This window comes from Schistocerca cancellata, chromosome 11 (assembly GCF_023864275.1).
Source record: "Schistocerca cancellata isolate TAMUIC-IGC-003103 chromosome 11, iqSchCanc2.1, whole genome shotgun sequence".
Classification (NCBI taxonomy): domain Eukaryota; kingdom Metazoa; phylum Arthropoda; class Insecta; order Orthoptera; family Acrididae; genus Schistocerca; species Schistocerca cancellata.
Window position 1 is genome coordinate 51,813,919 of NC_064636.1, and position 6,244 is coordinate 51,820,162.

At 49.6% G+C, this 6,244-nt stretch overlaps 1 non-coding gene across 1 annotated transcript; it reads right to left on the reverse strand.

Moving 5' to 3' along the window:
* Positions 1-3,109: 3,109 nt before the first annotated feature.
* Positions 3,110-3,183, reverse strand: Trnat-ugu (transfer RNA threonine (anticodon UGU)). The gene has a single exon. It is a non-coding gene; the product is annotated as a tRNA-Thr (tRNA).
* Positions 3,184-6,244: the final 3,061 nt, after the last annotated feature.

Genomic DNA, 6,244 nt, shown 5'->3' on the forward strand with positions numbered 1-6,244 from the left:
TTGAAGAGGGTCGTAATTTGTAATGGGCAGACATCTATCCGTACCATGACACAGCAATTCCAAACTGCATCAGGATCCACTGCAAGTACTACGACGTTTTGGTGGGAGGTGAGAAAACTTGGATTTCATGCTCGTGTGGCTCCTCATAAGCCACACATCACGCCGGTAAAGCCGGCCGGAGTGGCCGTGCGGTTCTAGCCGCTACACTCTGGAGCCGAGCAACCGCTACTGTCGCAGGTTCGAATCCTGCCTCGGGCATGGATGTGTGTGATGTCAAAATGATTCAAATGGCTCTGAGCACTATGGGACTTAACATCTGTGGTCATCAGTCCACTAGAACTTGGAACTACTTAAACCTAACTAACCTAAGGACATCACACACATCCATGCCCGAGGCAGGATTCGAACCTGCGACCGTAGTTGTGTGATGTCCTTAGGTTCTAGGCGATGATGACCTCAGAAGTTAAGTCGCATAGTGCTCACAGCCATTTGAACCATTTTGAACGCCGGTAAATGCCAAGCGACGCCTCGCTTGGCGTAAGGAGCGTAAACATTGGACGACTGGAAAGTAGAAAAACGTTGTGTAGAGTGACGAATCAAGGTACACAGTGTGGCGATCCGGTGGCAGAGTGTGAGTATGGCGAATGACCGGTGAACGTCATCTGCCAGGGTGTGTAGTGCCAACAGTAAAATTCGGAGGCTGTGGTGTCATGATGTGGTCCTGTTTTTCATGGAGCGGGCTTGCACCCCTTGTTGTTTTGCGTGACACTATCACAGCACATGTGTACATTGATGTTTTAAGCACCTTCTTGCTTCCCACTGTTAAAGAGTAATTCGGGGATGGTGATCTTTCAACACGATCGAGCACCTGTTCATAATGCACGGCCTGTGGCGGAGTGGTTACACGACAACAACATCCCTGTAATGGACTGGCCTCCAGAGAGTCCTGACCTGAATCGTATAGAACACGTTATGGATGCTTTGGAACGCCGACTTCGTGCCAGGCCTCACCAACCGACATCGATACATCTCCTCAATGCAGGACTCTGTGAAGAATGGGCTGCCATTCCCCAGGAAACCTTCCTGCACCTGGTTGAACTTATGTCTGCGGGAGTGAAAGCTGACATGAAGGGTAAGGGTGGGCCAACACGATACTGAATTCCAGCATTACCGACGGAGGGCAACTTCTAAGTCATTTTCAGCCTGGTGTCCGGATACTTTTGATCACATAGTGTGTGAGCGAAAATGGGAAAAATTCTATTACGCTGATGACTTGGCAAGACCCACACAATCTAAGGCAGTGTTCCTAGATTTTGGGAAATTGTTTGACACGGTGTGCCGCTGCACCCTTTAAAGAAGGTACGACTGTATGGAATGGGTTCACAGATATGTGAGCGGCTCGAAGACTTCCTAAACAATAGAATCAACTTCGTCCAACGACGGCGAGTGTTCATCAGAGACAAGGGTATCGTCAGGAATGTCGCAGGGAAGTGTGATAAGACAGCTGTTGTTGTCTGGATACATAAATGATCTGACAGACGGGGTGGGCAGCAATCTGCGTTTGTTTGCTGATGATGCCATGGTGTAGGGTAAGGTGTCGAAGTTGAGTGACTTTAGGAGGGTACAAGACGACTTAGATAAAATTTCCTGTGAGTTTGATGATTGGCAGGTAGCCCTAAATATGGAAAAATGTAAGTTGATGCGTTGTTGTTGTTGTTGTGGTCCTCAGTCCTGAGACTGGTTTGATGCAGCTCTCCATGCTACTCTATCCTGTGCAAGCTTCTTCATCTCCCAGTACCTACTGCAGCCTACGTCCTTCTGAATCTGCGTAGTGTATTCATCTCTTGGTCTCCCTCTATGGTTTTTACCCTCCACGCTGCCCTCCAATACTAAATTGGTGATCCCTTGATGCCTCAGAACATGTCCTACCAATCGATCCCTTCTTCTGGTCAAGTTGTGCCACAAACTCCTCTTCACCTCAATTCTATTCAATACCTCCTCATTAGTTTTGTGATCTACCCATATAATCTTCATCATTCTTCTGTAGCACCACATTTCGAAAGCTTCTATTCTCTTCTTGTCTAAACTATTTATCGCCCACGTTTCACTTCCATACATGGCTACACTCCATACAAATACTTTCAGAATCGACTTCCTGACACTTAAAGCAATACTCGATGTTAACAAATTTCTCTTCTTCAGAAACGCTTTCCTTGATGCGTATGAGTAGGAAAAACAAATCCGTAATGTTCGGACACAGCATTAGTAGTGTCCTGCTTGGCACAGTCAAGTCGTTTAAATATCTGGGCGTAGCGTTTGCAAAGCGATATGAGGTGGATCGAGGATGTGAGAACTGTGGTAGGGAAGGCGAATAGTCGACTTCGGCTTACTGGGGGAATTTTAGGAAAGAGCGATTCACCTGTAAAGAGGCTACGTGTATGACGACTGGTGCGACCTATTTTTGGGTACTGTTGGAGTGGTTGGCGTCAGTACGACTTGGGATTACAAGGAAACATCGTCACATTTCAGAGGCGGGCTGCTAGATTTGTTTCTGGTAGGTTCGAACAACGCGTAAGTGTTACGGAGATGCTTCGGGAACTCAAATGGGAATCCCTGGAGGAAAGGGACGTTCTTTTCGAGAAACGCCACTGAGAAAATTTAGAGAACCGTCATTTGAAGGTGATTGGCGAACGATTCTACTGCTACCAACATACACTGTGCGTGAGGACCACGAAGGTAGGATACGAGAAACGCTACGGTCGCAGGTTCGAATACTGCCTCGGGCATGGATGTGTGTTATGTCCGTAGGTTAGTTAGGTTTAATTAGTGATGACTAACTGACAACCTCAGCTGCCGACAGGTGTAGTTGATATACCTCGGGCCGGCCGCGGTGGTCTAGCGGTTCTGGCGCTGCAGTCCGGAACCGCGGGACTGCTACGGTCGCAGGTTCGAATCCTGCCTCGGGGATGGGTGAGTGTGGTGTCCTTAGGTTAGTTAGGTTTAAGTAGTTCTAAGTTCTAGGGGACTTATGACCTAAGATGTTGAGTCCCATAGTGCTCAGAGCCATTTGAACCATTGATATACCTCGATGTGGACAGCTGAAAATGTGTGCCCCGGCCGGGTCTCGAACCCGGGATCTCCTGCTTACATGGCAGACGCTCTCTCCATCTGAGCCACCGAGGACACAGATGAACAGCGCGACTGCAGGGACTTATCCCTTGCACGCTTCCCGTGCTACACACATTCCCAAGTGTCCACAATTCTACATATGCATTGTCCCGGTCGGGGCACACATTTTCAGCTGTCCACATCGAGGTATATCAACAACACCTGTCGGCAGCTGAGGTTGTCAGTTAGTCATCATTTATTCCAGGGAAAAGCTGCACGGTCATCAACAGTAACTGTTCTTGCGAGAACAAGTTACTGTTTTCGTGTATATAGCTTTAATTAGTTCTAAGTTCTAGGGGACTGATGACCTCAGAAGTTAACTCGCATAGTGCTCAGAGCCATTTGAACCATTTTTGATACGAGAAAATAGGGCTCATACAGACAGAGGCATATAGAGTCGTTCTTCCCTCGCTCTGATTGCGACTGGAACAGGAAAGGAAATGACTGGCAGCGGTACTGAGTACCGTCCAGAGTGCAGCGTAGTGTCTACTGCGAAGCATCTACACTCCTGGAAATGGAAAAAAGAACACATTGACACCGGTGTGTCAGACCCACCATACTTGCTCCGGACACTGCGAGAGGGCTGTACAAGCAATGATCACACGCACGGCACAGCGGGCACACCAGGAACCGCGGTGTTGGACGTCGAATGGCGCTAGCTGCGCAGCATTTGTGCACCGCCGCCGTCAGTGTCAGCCAGTTTGCCGTGGCATACGGAGCTCCATCGCAGTCTTTAACACTGGTAGCATGCCGCGACAGCGTGGACGTGAACCGTATGTGCAGCTGACGGACTTTGAGCGAGGGCGTATAGTGGGCATGCGGGAGGCCGGGTGGACGTACCGCCGAATTGCTCAACACGTGGGGCGTGAGGTCTCCACAGTACATCGGTGTTGTCGCCAGTGGTCGGCGGAAGGTGCACGTGCCCGTCGACCTGGGACCGGACCGCAGCGACGCACGGATGCACGCCAAGACCGTAGGATCCTACGCAGTGCCGTAAGGGACCGCACCGCCACTTCCCAACAAATTAGGGACACTGTTGCTCCTGGGGTATCGGCGAGGACCATTCGCAACCGTCTCCATGAAGCTGGGCTACGGTCCCGCACACCGTTAGGCCGTCTTCCGCTCACGCCCCAACATCGTGCAGCCCGCCTCCAGTGGTGTCGCGACAGGCGTGAATGGAGGGACGAATGGAGACGTGTCGTCTTCAGCGATGAGAGTCGCTTCTGCCTCGGTGCCAATGATGGTCGTATGCGTGTTTGGCGCCGTGCAGGTGAGCGCCACAATCAGGACTGCATACGACCGAGGCACACAGGGCCAACACCCGGCATCATGGTGTGGGGAGCGATCTCCTACACTGGCCGTACACCACTGGTGATCGTCGAGGGGACACTGAATAGAGCACGGTACATCCAAACCGTCATCGAACCCATCGTTCTACCATTCCTAGACCGGCAAGGGAACTTGCTGTTCCAACAGGACAATGCACGTCCGCATGTATCCCGTGCCACCCAACGTGCTCTAGAAGGTGTAGGTCAACTACCCTGGCCAGCAAGATCTCCGGATCTGTCCCCCATTGAGCATGTTTGGGACTGGATGAAGCGTCGTCTCACGCGGTCTGCACGTCCAGCACGAACGCTGGTCCAACTGAGGCGCCAGGTGGAAATGGCATGGCAAGCCGTTCCACAGGACTACATCCAGCATCTCTACGATCGTCTCCATGGGAGAATAGCAGCCTGCATTGCTGCGAAAGGTGGATATACACTGTACTAGTGCCGACATTGTGCATGCTCTGTTGCCTGTGTCTATGTGCCTGTGGTTCTGTCAGTGTGATCATGTGATGTATCTGACCCCAGGAATGTGTCAATAAAGTTTCCCCTTCCTGGAACAATGAATTCACGGTGTTCTTATTTCAATTTCCAGGAGTGTATGTACATGTAAATGTAAATGGAGATACAGGTGTAGGGGCTGCGAGCAAGGCGAGCGAATACTCACTAGGAACCTACATACAATAAATACAGTATGTCATCAACGGTATACGGACACCTGGCTGAAAATTACTTAAAAGTTCGTGGCGCCCTCCATCTTTAATACTGGAATTCAATATGGTGTTGGCCCACCGTTAGCCTTGATGACAGCTTCCACTCTCGCAGGCATACATCCAGTCAGGTGCTGGAAGGTTTCTTGGGGAATGGAAGCCCACTCTTCATGAAGTGCTGCACTGAGGAGAGGTATCTACGTCGGTCGGTGAGGCCTGGCACGAAGTGGGCGTTCCAAAACATCCCAAAGTTGTTCTGTAGGATAGGTTCACGAGTCTGTGCAGGCCAGTCCATTACAGGGATGTTATTGTCGTGTAACCACTAAGCCACAGGCCGTGCTTTATGAACAGGTGCCCGATCGTGTTGAAAGATGGAATCGCCATCCGCGAATTGCTCTTCAACAGTGGGAAGCAAGAAGGTGCTTAAAACATCAGTGTAGGCCTGTGCTGTGATAGTGACACGCAAAACAAGAGGTGAAAGCCCCCTCCATGGCAAGGTCCTGAGTTCGAGTCTCGGTCCGGCACAAAGTTCTAATCTGCCAGGAAGTTTCATCCCCATGACTATCGTTTATCTGTATGTTTCGACAGATAAATTATATTCATGGCCATACATTAAAGCATGTTCCATCTTCTTATCACACAGAGCCAGCATCGAGCTTTATGCTAGAAATAGTGAGGTAACTTTCGGAAAACCATCTGATAATGAACGTGAAAAAGTTCGAAAACTGGTTCGTGGGATAATAAATAACTATTCAGAAAAGTGACTGGTTGCAGTTATCTACATACAATTAACAGTCACCAGTTCTAAAATATCCATAATGGATAAGCTTAATCCATTGAGGTTCTGTTTAACATCTATTTAAACCTCGACATAAGCTCCAGCATTCTCCACGCATGTCCTTTAAACAAACTGGTATGTGCAATACTGCTGCCTGCGACACGTCAGACATTACTGCTTCCAATTCATGCACGTGCCGCGGTTTTCTCTCATGAGCCTCTTACTCAGCCAACACCCACAGAAAAAATCGTGAGGAGTGAAAT